Source organism: Misgurnus anguillicaudatus, chromosome 6, assembly GCF_027580225.2.
Source record: "Misgurnus anguillicaudatus chromosome 6, ASM2758022v2, whole genome shotgun sequence".
Classification (NCBI taxonomy): Eukaryota; Metazoa; Chordata; class Actinopteri; order Cypriniformes; family Cobitidae; genus Misgurnus; species Misgurnus anguillicaudatus.
Window position 1 is genome coordinate 12,880,589 of NC_073342.2, and position 14,850 is coordinate 12,895,438.

Here is a 14,850-nt window from a genome sequence, read left to right on the forward strand (position 1 = left end):
TGTTTTCCTAAAAATATGTTGTAATTAATGATATTTTCAAACACAAGCCATGCGTTTCATGAGTCTGTTTGTACAGGTCTGCTGTCCATGGTGCTGACCAGATTCTTTATAAAAAATAATTATACAGTAATGTCAATAATTGAGCACACCTCTATAAAGGTCATCTAAAAACATCCAAAACCTCAAATATATATTAAGTTATTATTTTTATTTACAACTCACAGAATTAAAATCACGAGTACAAAAATATATAAGATAATATATTTATTTATATATACATAAATTGTAAAGGGATAAAAATTGTAGAAAAAAATGCATTTGAATAAATAGTACAAATAATTCACAGCTAAAATAAAACACTGTAGTGAAATGAATACAGTAAAATACTTTTTATATCTAACCCCCTGTACAGCAGTGTATTGAAAATTGATGTCTACTGTAAAAACACAGTTCACATGATCTAAACAGAAAAATAATACAATTTAATTTTCTTTTGCATGAAATTAAAAACTCTCAGACACACACACACACACACACACACACACACACACACACACACACACACACACACACACACACACACACACACACACACAATTTAATATGTTTCAGCTTAGATTCAGGTGCCTGGGATCTTTCCATTGTTCTTTCATGCCATCTTATTACAGCTGATTTTCATTTATTTTATCCCACGAGGTAAGTGTGTCTCCGCATAGGTCAGTCCACTGTCCATTCTGTAAAAGACAAACACATCAGCACTTTAGCACACGGTGCATTATCACAGACTCTTTAAGAGCTGCTTCCCATAAGGCAGGGTGACTTTTTTAATTGTGCGGACATTATGAGTAAATTAGGCAAATTAACGAAGTAAAACATTGCCATTGTACCTGCCGCTCAAAACACAATCCATTACAGCCTCACACAGAGACTTACAGTGGCCGCAGAGCGATGATGATATCATTTTAATATTTCCATGTGTTTCGCACTCATCAAAAGCGAAATAAATGATCCGTAATCAATCTCTTTCTCTCTTCTTCAATGGGCCTTTGTAAACAGTGCTACAGCTCTGTCACAGTTTTTAAAAATTATGCATAGACGTTTCTCCTATTCAATACCACAGGGGAGCGGCTTCATGTCTTTCTCTGATAATTTCCACCCTCTCCCCTATGCAAACTCCCTCTTTCTCTTTCTCAGGATTTGTGCTTTTTCTTTTTGTTTTTTTTCCTCCGAACACCCTCTCTGGGCTCCATGCAGCTTATGTAAATGAAGCCTTTTATTATAGCCGACAATCACACACTTGCGCTCTCTCAATATCATACACACACATTCTTACACATAGTAATTCTGTTTCCGACTCCTTCGGAGCCAAAAGCATTGGCAATTACGAGATTGACAAGCAATGTCGGTCTTGCTTGGCTGTGCTCCATATGCACATTTTCATTTATACTTTATACACGCTTATGATATACTACGTACAAGCATTAGGTCACTATTACAACCACCTTGTTCTCAAGCCAAGCAAATAGTGTGCATACATACTAGTCACTTGTGGGTGTATTATGAGAGTGGGGTTAAATTAGTACTTGGGACCGCAGACCCGCAGATGGTGTGGTGCGGGTACGGCTAGACTGTAGTGATGGGTGGGGGGCAGGTCCCGGTGGGGGGTGGAATAGGTCTGAGTTGCACTGAGATGTCTGATGAATCCGGAGCTGGAAGATTCCCAGGCTCCGGGACTGTGCCCAGCTGCAGTCAGAGGCGGGGCGGGGGCACATCATCAGACAGTCCTGACAGCACAGTCTTTCATGGGCACATTACTGAGCCCTCCTGCCTCCGTTCCATAGCAACTTGCTCCCGGGTCAAAGGGCAATGGCCCCCCTCACCAAAATGCAAGACATCTAGACATCTGCGTAGCAGTGAACTTGAACTTGACTTAGATTTCTTCACACGAAACCTTGTTGTAAGTTTAGGTGTTTTACTCACAAACTGGCTTTTCTTTCCCTAGATATCCGCGTCTTCATCTTGTTTTTTACTACAGAGACTCAATTAAGCTTAAAGTACTAAAGAGTTGCATCCGCTTTGCATCAGCTAATGAGCAGCCTAATAAATAAACTATAAACTTCTCGGGTAATTGACGCACATTTTATCATAAACAAACCAACGTACTTCTAAAGAAGATGCGCCTTTGGATGACTTGGTCTCACAAGATTTTGGACACATGAGTTATCCCCCCACCACACACATTCAAAATCAGGTCAAATGCTTTGTTCATGTAAGAAGATCAACAGCTTGTTGTGTTTAGTCGCCGTCTTTGTTTCGGTTAAGATGCTCAGCTTGTGGGCTTCTTCTGTATGCCGGGATGTAATCACAAAAATGGAGGATGGAGAAACATCATCTGTAACTTACTCTAAGGCTTGGCTTTGTTATAGATTACTTCTTGTCTTGGTCAAAGTTGCATTAAGAGACAAAGATTAAAGGGATACTTCACCGATTTAGCATTCAGCTTTGTATCTGTAGAAAAAGGAGAGATATCTGCATTTTGGTTCTGCAAAAAAGTCCTCCGATAATGTAATATGACGATTTTTGCATCATCGGAAGACTTTTTTGCAGAACCAAAATGCAGATATCTCTCCTCTCAGGGGGAAATGATGGAGGGAAACATGGTCATTCAGTAATACTGCCGTTTTTCTACAGATACAAAGCTGAATGCTAAATCGGTGAAGTATCCCTTTAAGCTTGACCTACATTGGATGTTATTAAGGACTGTGTGGCACATGAAGGATTGATAATATATTTATCAAAGTGCAAGATGATTCATATTTTCTTATTACTTTGAAATGTCTTTAAATGTATGTTTTTATAAAGTAAAGTACTGCATCACATGTTCAAGGATCAAATAATCTAAACCTAAAAGCAAAACTTTATGTAATGTAATTGATAATAAAGTTTTATTCAGATAGATATTCGACATTAGCTTTCATTTCAATACCTTAACTTGTAGAAATACAGTACTAGTTTATGCCAGTAACTCTTAAAGTTATACAACATTTCAGTTAGAGTTTTAAAGCGGACGTATTGAGCGAAGCTTCATCCCAGATTAATCACAGATATTTAAAGAAGACAGACTTTTGCTCTCGGCTCTTGACCTAAATACATAGCAGCTATGATCTTGGTTTAATCTTACCGGACACACTACTGACAGCATCTGTAGCTTTGCATGCTGTCCTTTACGTCTGTTAATCTTTACATTTTGAATCATAATGTATATAAAATTTATATAAAAAATTATTTTTTATTTAAGTAAAATATTTTTGTGGCAACAGAAACATCCACAGATGCTGTAGGCAGAGATTAAATTAAAAGTATTCAACTGAATTTAATCTTTACGTTATGTTGGGGTCGTTTGATATCATATTGATATTTCATAACTTTCCTGATATTCTTATAAACAAAATCTCAACTTTATAATATGCTATCTCTTTTTTTTAGTAAATTATTTTAATAAATAATCATAAAATTATGTATGTGCATATATTATTTATGTGCATTATTCGTATGTTTTAATAGAAAAAGAGTCTATGTGCATGTCATTTTGCAGAGTTTGTAATTTCATCAATTTTTTGTGTTGATTATTTTGAATCAAGTTTGTTTTGAGATATTGTAAACTAAAGATTTGTTTTATGATGGACAGTGTAAAAAAGTTTTAAATGTTGCTTACTTTGTACTTAAACAAAGGATAAAAGCTTCAGTTATGTTGCTCTTGGGCTTTTTTGTGGGCGTCATAATTTTGATTTAAAGCAATTGGACATCCCAACCAATGTTTTCATTATGCATGGACGCCCAGAAGAAAAAAAAACGTTTCACACAGAAGAAATGAAGAGCTCAGATGCAAAACTCTGTCATGTTTTCTTGTAAAAATTTTTTTTCATAACTCTTATTGGATTTAGCCTAAAAACCAATATTTCTTATATGTCCTGAGGGTGGGATTAAGCAGATTTGACACAAAAGTATTTGATGAAGGTATAGGTATACATGTCAAGAGCATACGGTTAATATCATTATTTAATTTTTGCCTTTCAAATCTTTACTAACCTCAAATTTTCAAATCTTTAGCCCCACTACAAACCTGCAGTTTCCAAAAGCTTTGATAACATGGCTTCACATCACGTGTCTATCTGAATGTCTTCTGATGTCATATGACCTTCATTGTGGTGGCGGTGATGTAAATGGCTTACCTATGCAGCAGTGTATATTTCCCACCGGTTTATTAATTGCATCAGCAGTGTAGTTTTGTAATGTACAATTGCTAGCTTAACATTTCTGGACATTTCTCAATTATTTTTCATACCAGATGACAATAGGGACCTATGCTTTATTCTAATATCAATTCATTATGGATTGGCACTGGTCATTTAAAATATTATTGTGTCCTATTAGTGCACTCCCAGAAAAAAAAGGTACAAATGCTGTCACTGGGATTGTACCCTTTCAAAAAGTATATCTTTGTACCTAAAGGGTACAAACCTTTTTTGAGGGTACAATCTGTACCTTTTTCTTACAGTGTAAAGGTTTGTACTTAAGTTTAACATTTAATAAATACTGTGTCCCAAATATTATTGACATATACAGTACTGTGCAAAAGTCTTAGGCCACCATGCCAGAATTAGCATTGTTGTTTTTAGCAATTGTATAGTGATCACATATAATTATGTCTCTTTATTAGAATACAACCAGAAAATACAGGAAATGTGTATGTAGTATTAAAAACTGTATAAAAGTATAAGCTGAAGTGTCAAGTTTTTAGGGTAACCTCCCCTTCCACTTGAGCCATAGCAGGAAACTGCAGGATCTCTTAAACCGAAATGAAATTAAATCCTAATTTCTAATTTTAATCGTATGACTTCTGGACTTCAGTCTCCTCAAAAAAAGCTCAAGATGTGTGCCAAGAGAGGTCACACTAAATTCTGACTGATGCCTGACGAAGACATTTAGTTCTGAAATTTTTTTTGTTTTTAATTTTGTGTGCATATTTCCTGTATTTTCTGTTTGTGTCTTAAAAAATAATGAAAAGCTGGTGATTGTGGCCTGAGACTTTTGCACAGTAGCCTAGTACTGTATATTGACGCATCTTAAAATACTATGAATTTTATGGCATGCGATTACGTTTACACATATAATATTTGTAATTATATGTGCTTGTTTTGGTGCATTAAATTGAGTTGTGTATGCATTTAAAAAATGTTGAGTTTGGCTTTTTGGGACGACTATGCAAGATTCACATTGTCTTAAGTGTATCCCATCAATATTATTTGCTTAAATTTTTTATTTAATGACACGAATCTGCATTTTGGCATACTCAAGATTACAAAAATAAGCGTGCATTCTGTAACAACCTGCTACGGCCACAAAACACGCATCTGCATCTCGCTCAGACGTGTATTAACTACACGCAGACTAATTAAGATGATCAGGTGGCCCACAGGCTCCGTCTGTAAACATACACACCCCTGTACACACAAACACACACTCTGCCTCACAAAAGCCCTGCGATCTGCATAACCGTCTTGTGTCTTTGGCATCTGGTGGTGTCTGGTCTGCATCGCTGTTTCCCACCCTGCCCCCTCTCTGGTGGTGATGCAGGAGCAGCGCCCCTGACAATGGTGGGAAAGCGGAGCTCTTTATGAAAGAAGGGGGGTCTCCATTGAGTGAGAGGGACCAGCCGCGAGCTGGGCAGAATATTAATGGCCGACAGCACGTTCTGTTCATTAAAAGCGCGCGCGCTGCAGCTGCCGGCCTGGCCCCGCGGCGGCCCTCGTACCAGCCTCGCCCTCTATCTCTCTCGGAAAATCTCGAGCCAGATTGCCAGGGGCACGCCGTGCGGTTTTTGCCAAGGCTTTGAGCTTGGAGGAAATCATGCTGTTTGGAAAATTGCACTGTTTCTGTGTGAAAGGCAGAGAGCAACATCGTGCCAAGATACTGTGACTTTCACAACTGAACTGTAACCGGGTAGCTTATGCACAATGTGTCAAAGCAACATGTACATTTAAATATATTATTATTGCCTCTTTTAAGTTTTGGACTATTTTGAAGAAATTGTTGCATTCATTTATGAATGGTCTCGTGGTGCAAACAAATATATTTTGAAAAGTATAAATATTCCAATTTATATTAACAAAATTAAATAATGTCAAACATATATGTTTATGTTGCTTTAACTTAACAAATTAAGTTAAACAATCTCAACTTATCCCAAGTTAAAATAGTAGGTTAAACCACTTCATGCTGCATTTTTTAAATAAATGCAGTGTTGTTTATGAGTCAAAAATGGACAAACCTAACCGTTGGGTTATAAATGAACCCAAACTAATGTTGTTTTAGCTTAAAATCCTAGTTGTTTCAACCACGAATGGACTGAATATGGACATTTTCTAGGTTATTTTAACACAACAGTGGGGTTTGTCCCATTTTGACCTAACCATAGGCTGAAAACAATCCAGTATTTTTGGCTGTGCTTGCATTTTAAGTGCAAAACTGTACAGTATATCAGTATATATAAAGTCACATATGTTATTTTCCCAAAAGTATCTAATGTAACTATATTGTACAAAACAATCCAACAATTGATTTAAATTAAACAATAGAAAATGTTCATATAACAACCAAATATGTCAATTTATACCCAGCACTCAACACATATTTTACACAACCATGAGTTGAAACAACCCAGCATCTTTTAAAGTGTTTCACAATTATTGTCAAAACTGAATTAATCTCTTATGTAAATACATTTTGTGTGACTAAGAGTGGATTAATGATGTTATTCAAAAGAAATTAAAAGATTGATGTCGATATACAGTACTGTGTAAAAGTCTTAGGCCACCATGCCAGAATTAGATTTGTTGTTTTTGCAATGTTATAGTCATCATATATAATTGTTTCTCAGTCTTTTTAATAGAATACATCCAGAAAATACAGGTAATGTGTATATAGTATTAAAAACTGTATAAAAATGTAAACTGATGTGTCAAGTATTTAGGGTAAACTCCCCTTCCACTTGAGCAATAGCAAGAAACGGCAGGATCTCTTAAACTTAAATAAAATTAAATCCTTTTTACTTCATTCTGCTCAAAAAACGCTCAAAATGTGTTTTATGCCAAGAGAGGTCACACTAAATACTGACTGATGCCTGAAGAAGACATTTAGTCCTGAAATTTTTTTTTTTTTTTTTTTTTTTTTTTTGTACATATTTCCTGTATTTTCTGTTTGTATCTTAATAAAATAGATTGAAAAATAAATATGGATGGACATTAAATCTTCTAAAACAACAAGTCTGGTGGTGGTGGCCTAAAACTTTTGCACCATATATTCATGCTTTCATGCATTTACATATTCAAGTGTTTGATGATTCTTTCAGCCTTAGTCTGAAACATTTTTGATGGTGAATGTTAAAATCATGTGAACATGTGAGTTAGTGAGGAGCTATGAATTGTGCTCGGTGAGGGCAACAGCAAGAAGCCCATGAGAAGATCTTAAGAGATGCACAACACCAGCTCTCCTCCTATTCACTGTATCTGTGTCAAGAGATTCTCAGCTTAGCGCCACTCATTAGCAGCCGTAGTTGCCTTGTTTTCTCCTTTTGATTCCCTTCCTCATTATCAGTTCAGCTACAAACAATTTGCTTTAAGGAAAAATTTGAATTGTAAATAAGCCTGCTATAGTCGCAAACCTATCTGGGCTATGCAGTCTGGGGGCAAACAATATTGCATAAGTGTATGGATGGATTTAATTTTCAAGATTTTCACTTTATTTCTTTTGATGTCGGCTTCAAATTAAGCAAAGTTTGTCTAATAAGACGCAGTTTTTTTCGATAAATAAACCAAATGCTAAATTATGCATTAATAATCTGCTTTTATCCTTCATTAAGAAGAACGTTATTAAATGTACAGTATATCTGTAGTTTTACAATTAATCTTTATTTTAGTTAATATTAACCGAATTTACCCTTTAGCGAATAATGCAAGTTTCTGTTAATTCATCAGCCACAGTCCAGCATTAACAAAGGAAAATAGCAGTCGCCGTTACAGTCGCTCAGTTCATTTATTTTCTGTGCCAACCGACCCCCAGCCCCCGTCTCCGAGCCCCCCGCCCAAACCCTCTCGCTAATTAGTGTAGTAAGATCAGATAGGCTAGAAGCAAGAAAAAGTGAATTAAGGGAGCTATAATATCCCCCCAAAACACACACACACACATAAAGACCATGATGCAACTCACCTCATGTGTCAGCCCAGCCATCTTAGCTTCTCATGAAAGATCTCTGTCAAGATGGCCTCCCTTTCTTTCTAAGCAGTCCATCTTGGCGCCAGGATGCTGACAAGGATTGCGTCCCCGCTGGCACTGGCATGGGTTCTCCCGAGCCCCACAGGGGCACAGATGGTACTCTGGGTTTCTGGGTAGGCGAAAAAGGAAAGATGTAGCGAATGGAAGCTGCCACATTTCCTCCAAGCATGTCTGGCTCTTTCACACGGATGCCCTTGTTGTTACTTTACTGTGCCTTTTTGCGGATGAAAAATCACTCTGTATGGCACACGATGAAAGAAGGAGCGGGTATGAGATACAGAATGATTGACGAAACATGATCATTAAAAACTCTTTGTTATTATTGCCAAGCCGATGCCATGGCAACCGTCTCTCAGTTTGTTAAATGCCGGCTGTACAGAATAGAATTTTATTTCTACACTGTCAAAAAAGATACAAAACTGTACCTTTATTTTCGCTGGGGTGGTACCCTTAGGTTACATTTTGTACCTTTACAGGTATACAAAACATAATACAAAGTTCATTACTGTACCTTAAGGATCTATTGTGTACCTTTAAAGGTACAGTTAAATTTGTACATTTAACTGGTACAAAAATGTTTCTTAAGGGACCCAAACAGGTCCTTAGGGTATCATATTGTACCCCAAAAGGTAAACATTTTATTAAGTGTTGTATACCCATAAAATACAAAAATGAACCTTTTGAGGGTAAAACCTTATAAGGTACAGTAAAATGTTTTGTACCTTTATTTCTGAAAGTGTATATACTTGTGTATTAAGCATCTTCTTAGGATTAAAATGTTATGTTAGCTTAGATGAGAAGATCCAAATTTTTAACGAAGAAAAGGAAAAGGTTAAAACTTAAATATCCTACTTTCTTTATTAAACTCACTCTGGGAGGCTGATAAGGTGTCATTTTTTATTTTTTGCATTTTTTTAATGTAAGGTTTTTAATATGTACGTGCACTTTTAAAAAATAAAGGTTCATAAAAGGTTCTTCTTCCATAAAGATCGCAGCCAATAATCCTATTTAGACCTAACGTTTAAGAGTGTATGATAGATCCTGAGAGCTTACGTGAACATCTTTCACAGACGATACTGAACAAGCTGTGAATAGACTTTATTTCAAAGCCAAATCCATAAGAACTGCACCAATCCATGGGAATATCCTCACTAGCCTTTGGATAACTACAACATACTCCACCGAATCCCACCAATTAGCCCGCACAGTGTATCATTAAACACTGCAATAGAGTTCTGTTGTGTTCAGAGGTTTCCCAAAAGAATTAAATGCATCTTCATTTAGGGAAGCACTGGTTCTGTGCAATGATAGGCTACTCCCCCTGCGTGTGTACACACAGAGCATGAATAAGTGTTTGTACTGCTAGCATTGTTTCTGTCTTTCACACGGGGAAATCCGGCACAAAGCGGATAAATGGGACTACAGGGCGATCCTAAGGCCTCCCTTTAGGCTAGAGACCCCAACAAATAGCCCTTAAGTACTTCTTTTGTTTGCTGAACTGGTGAGTATCTCACCCACCAAAATCTAATCTCTTTCACCAGATACAGGATATAATCATGACATGGGATGAAAAGTGTCATTTTAGGGGTTGAAATGGAAAAATATTTCCCAAAATGTTATAAAACTGCATAAACCACTTCAAAGTTGTTGTTTTTTTTTTTGCAGAAATCAAAGGAGAAATAAAATCTCATTATGAATGCAGATGATTGAAATTGAAATGTGTTGATCTTGCAGGTTGATGTTGAGTTACTAATAAGAAACACGTTTATTATTACAGAACAACATAGCAAATTACAACATTCATTTTCAATAATATGTGTTTAAAATAGAGAGAGAGAGAGAGAGAGAGAGAGAGAGAGAGAGAGAGAGAGAGAGAGAGAGAGAGAGAGAGAGAGATCATGAATGACGTAATAAATGAAGAGAATTACCTGAGGTAAATGATGGCGCGCTTTCCGCAGTTTGCAGTTTTTGATTGACAACTTGAACAGTTTTTTTAAGGATTATTTCTACTTTCGGTTATCTAGCTTTATGAAATGTGTTATAACTCATACAGCTAGATAACCAAAGACAGAAACCAACCCTCAGAAAAGGCTTTGGATCCGAAATATGGGTCTTGATCTATAAAGAAACGCACATAGTTCGTTACACACGTTGCATGCAGACACGAATTAGCAGAAGCACGTGCATTTGGAATGACAGATTAACTGTATTATTTACAAAAATAAAACATGAAACTAAAATACAGTTAATCAATTAATGATACAAACAAACAAACGACAAAGTTTATATTTTTGACATTTTTTAAATTTGCTATTTTTCTCTTATCTCCCATTTAACCTGTTAGGCCTACCACCACAAACTAACGGTTTTATAATAGAAAGAAAAACGACAGGGTGTGTTTTACAAAATTTGTACAAAATAAAAGTTGTAATAATTATAACATAATGTAAAAGCAAAACATCCAGAAATACGTATTTTATTCGACCAAATTGACAATTCATGTAAAGCCAAAATATTTTAAAAATTAGTGTGAAATACAACATTATCAATCACTCATTTAAATACAAACGAAATTGTCATAAAATTATTTGCTTGTCCATATAAAACATGTAATAGCCTACTAATCTACACACTCTTTTCCAACCATATTCAACCCCATAAAGCATGTCCTTTTCCAGAAGGCAAAAATACTTACACAATCCATTCATTTGACAGGTTATTCCCCCGTTAAATCTTAAAATGTTATATGATTTACCATAGAAACACTGAATGTCATAATTTACACTCCAGGGTCCTGTAGTCGATCCCACTCATGTATTCAGTGTGTAAGCAGGCCTAGCATCATTTTTAAATTTACAGTGTAAACCATTGTGAAAACTTACACATTTATTAACATTCATCATGAACAAATCCATGCACAAAGTAAAAATCTTTCCATTTAAGATTAATTTTTAGAAAATGTGCACGAAAATGGCTGTTTAATATATAATATTTCACTTTTCTACTGTTAAATATAACTAAAATGTAATGACTATTAACGGGATCAGGGATATTACTTAACTTTCCTTTAAAAGAAAAGGCACGTGATAGTCTTACATTTGCTAAACGATAAAGGATGAACGGCAGCCTTTCGTTTTCTTGACCTTTCATGGTCGAATATCATAAGGATATTTAATTTAAACAAAAAAAACACTTTAACTTTAACCACGTTTAATAAATTCATAGAGCCACACGAAGGCTAAATAGGTCGCCTAGAGTCCACGACAAATCTATTGAACTGCATTACATAAAGACACCTCTTTATTTATTTGTCACTATATCTTTCTCCATATCACACAGACTGTCCTGCAAGCAAATTTCATATTTTTAGTTGTGTAAGAGTGTATAGCGTACCTCTTGAATGACTCCATGCAAAAGGAAATCGCCATCATTGTCCTCGTGCATTGCACATGAAACGCGTGAAATGTACCGATGCATTGCAACCTGCAGCATGTCTGTAATCCACAATGTCTCCTTTGCTCTCTATTTTTGCCCCTCAGGTCTAACAAAAAAAAAATGTTTTTCACGTTTTTATCTAAAAAAAAAAAACGCGCTCTGCTGTTTCTAGACCCGTGCCGCCTTAAACAATTACAACAGGTGGCAAACTCTCCAACCCATCATCGATTATATCGATTATGATGATGATGCTGATGATGCTGACGAGCATCCTCTCCTCCGGCTCGTGCAGCTTTGGTAGCAGTGCTCAGCTTCCTGCCCAGTATGTTCTCTCTTGCAGTGACGTCAACGGAGGACCAGCCAATCACAGGTGTAGACGCGCGCAGTGCTGCACACTGACCAATCAGAGCGTGAGGGCGCACGGCGCTTTTGTGCTCTGCAATTGTGATGATGTGACCATGGGTTCGCCGGTGGCAAATTTCTTAATTAACAAAACTGACTGCAGGTCAGTGCTTTGATGTGTTTGTTGATTCATTTACTGACTTTCGTAGTTCCTAAAATATGGTTGGAGAGACTCGGATAAACAGCCTAGGGAAAGAAACTCAATAGGTGAATAAGATTTTTAGATAATTAATATAAATGCAGTAAACAAAATCACCAATTATCCGATGAAAGTTTATTAGAAACTATTAGTAACACAGTACACACTTGCAAAATAACTGCTAGTTCAAAACTAAATGTCCTGCACATGTGACACACTTTATTTAAATCAAAAGCGCAACTTTCAAGATTTCTTTTACAAAGATAACTTTATTCCAAAAATAAATTATGATAAAAATATTTTAAATAAATTCTTAAAATGTTATATATATTTAACAGAGTGATTAAAAACGAAAAAGAAAGTACGATTGTCTGAACATGTGTTTTTAGATTCAAAATTAAAATATTTGTGAAAGTTTGATTGCATTCATTCTCCTCCATTAAAAATATTTCAAAAGTTTTCATATAGTTTAAACGAACGTCGATGCAAAAAAGTGTAAACTATCAAGTTAGTGACTATCAGCATTTTTAAGGAATGTCAATTTGCTTTTATAATTGTTATTGTTTGTATTATTATTTTTTTGAAGATTATAGGAATATAAATAAATATAAATATATTTTTCAGAGTAGTAGTAGTTTATTTTCAATATTTTTGTTTCTCTTGTATCAGCAGTGAGCGCGAGGGTTTAGATCTGTACGAAAAAACAGCATCAATTACGAGAATCGTTTGTATAAAAATACATACACTTCTAAAAAAAGAAAAAGGATTTTCAGGAAATAAATATACACATGATGATATCGATCAAATAACCACAAACCATTTTCGTCATAAAGCAGCAATATAGAGAACATATATAATATATCAAAATATATAAGGACAGAAGGGAAAAGAAAACATTTATGAAATTTATTAGCAGAATATGCTACACACATTTTAGATGATGTGATGTTCAATAAGCTTTAATGAGACACGGATGCAAAATATAAAGCAACCTATTTTTTCCTACATATATTAAATTTTTCACATTGCTCAGAATTTTTTCTAGCATTCCTAAACCATGTAAAAATCCGTTTATACACATACTATCGAATGTATTTATACTTTGGTGGTGTGTTCATCAGAAAACTTGAATTTATATTTTACGTACCCCCTTAGACATGCGGGACTTAACTGAACAAAAGTTTGTGTCAGACTACTAAAGGATGTTGGACTTGAACTTGAGACTTGGAGACATCTTCCTCACCAAAAAAAACGGTAAAAAAGCAGTAGAGCTTTTTCAAAGGCATACACGGTTTAGTTAAAAAACCTATATTCAAAGAAAGATGTACTTGTACATAAATAGTTTTTTAAATATTTGTTATTCATGAATTGAAACTACACATTTTTACTGATGAATTGTAAGGGATATCTAAAAAATGATGTAATGTATAAACTTTCTATGCTTAGTTTTTACTCAAACGCAATTACGAATTGCAAACATTCCAAATGCAAAATTAGTTTTTAAGACCCTCTGATAAAGTGTCCAAAGGAATTCGTGTCTACATTCCTCCATTCTTAATCAGGACCATAATACAACATTGACTCGTGCTGAGGGGTAAAGTGACAGCTGGTCTTGACCTCTGACCCCTGCTGTCTGGAAAGCAGTCATGACAGAGGGGGTCAGCCGCTGCAGGGAGGGTGTCTGTCTGGGAAAGCGGATCCAGACAGTACTAGAACACGTCTGGGTAGGGAGGAGAGAGGAGACATGGTTGGGACAATGTGGTACCCATATATCCCAAAGTCTGAGGGTGTCTGCCCCACCTCAGGGCCCTGACTGGGGCATGGGGTCCAGACAGAACGAGCGTGTGATCAGCATACGCAAACACATGGGACACGAGAACTCAAGCAGTCATGCAGACAGAGCCACAAATGGCACCTCAATTTATTCATGCAGTTTAATTTGATTAGGATTATAATATTAATAAAAGATTCAAATTCATAATACAGTTTTTCTCTTATAAGGATTATATTATATGTGTTCATGTAGTTATACTGACCTAGGGGTGGTTTCCAGGACATGGATTAGACTAGTCCTAGACTAAAATAAATGTAAGAGCTGTCCAAACTGAAAAAACTTGCACTGACATATCTTAAAATACATCAGTGCCCTTTGTTTTGCAGTAGTAAGTAGTAAGGCATGTTTGTTAAAACTAGTTATATTTCATAATTAAACTAAGACCTAGTCCTGATTTAAGCTAATCTCTGTTCAGGAAACCAGCCCCTAACTAGCCTACACTGTAAAAAGTGAAAATTGGTTCAACTTAAAAAGTTACTTTAATTGGTTTCACCTACAAAATTAAAACTTATAATGTTTCAAACTGTCCAATTATGTAACATAGCAGCGTTTCTAAAACCAAATTTATATTTCAGACTGACTAAAAAAAACTAAAATTGTGGTGTTACAATTTACTTTGTTTTAACAAACATATATTAATACATAAATAAATAGTTTTTAGGTGGTAAAAAGATCAAAGTTGTTGTCTGGAGGTGAAATCTCCAAT

General features: G+C 35.6%; 1 long non-coding RNA gene across 1 annotated transcript; it reads right to left on the bottom strand.

Annotated features, from left to right (window-relative positions):
• Positions 1 to 221: 221 nt before the first annotated feature.
• On the bottom strand, positions 222 to 12,042 carry LOC129434286 (uncharacterized). Its single transcript, XR_008640670.2, has 4 exons — positions 11,728 to 12,042; positions 10,263 to 10,452; positions 8,269 to 8,571; positions 222 to 734 (listed from the first exon to the last, which is right to left on the bottom strand). It is a non-coding gene; the product is annotated as an uncharacterized lncRNA (long non-coding RNA).
• Between the last annotated feature and the right edge of the window lie 2,808 nt (positions 12,043 to 14,850).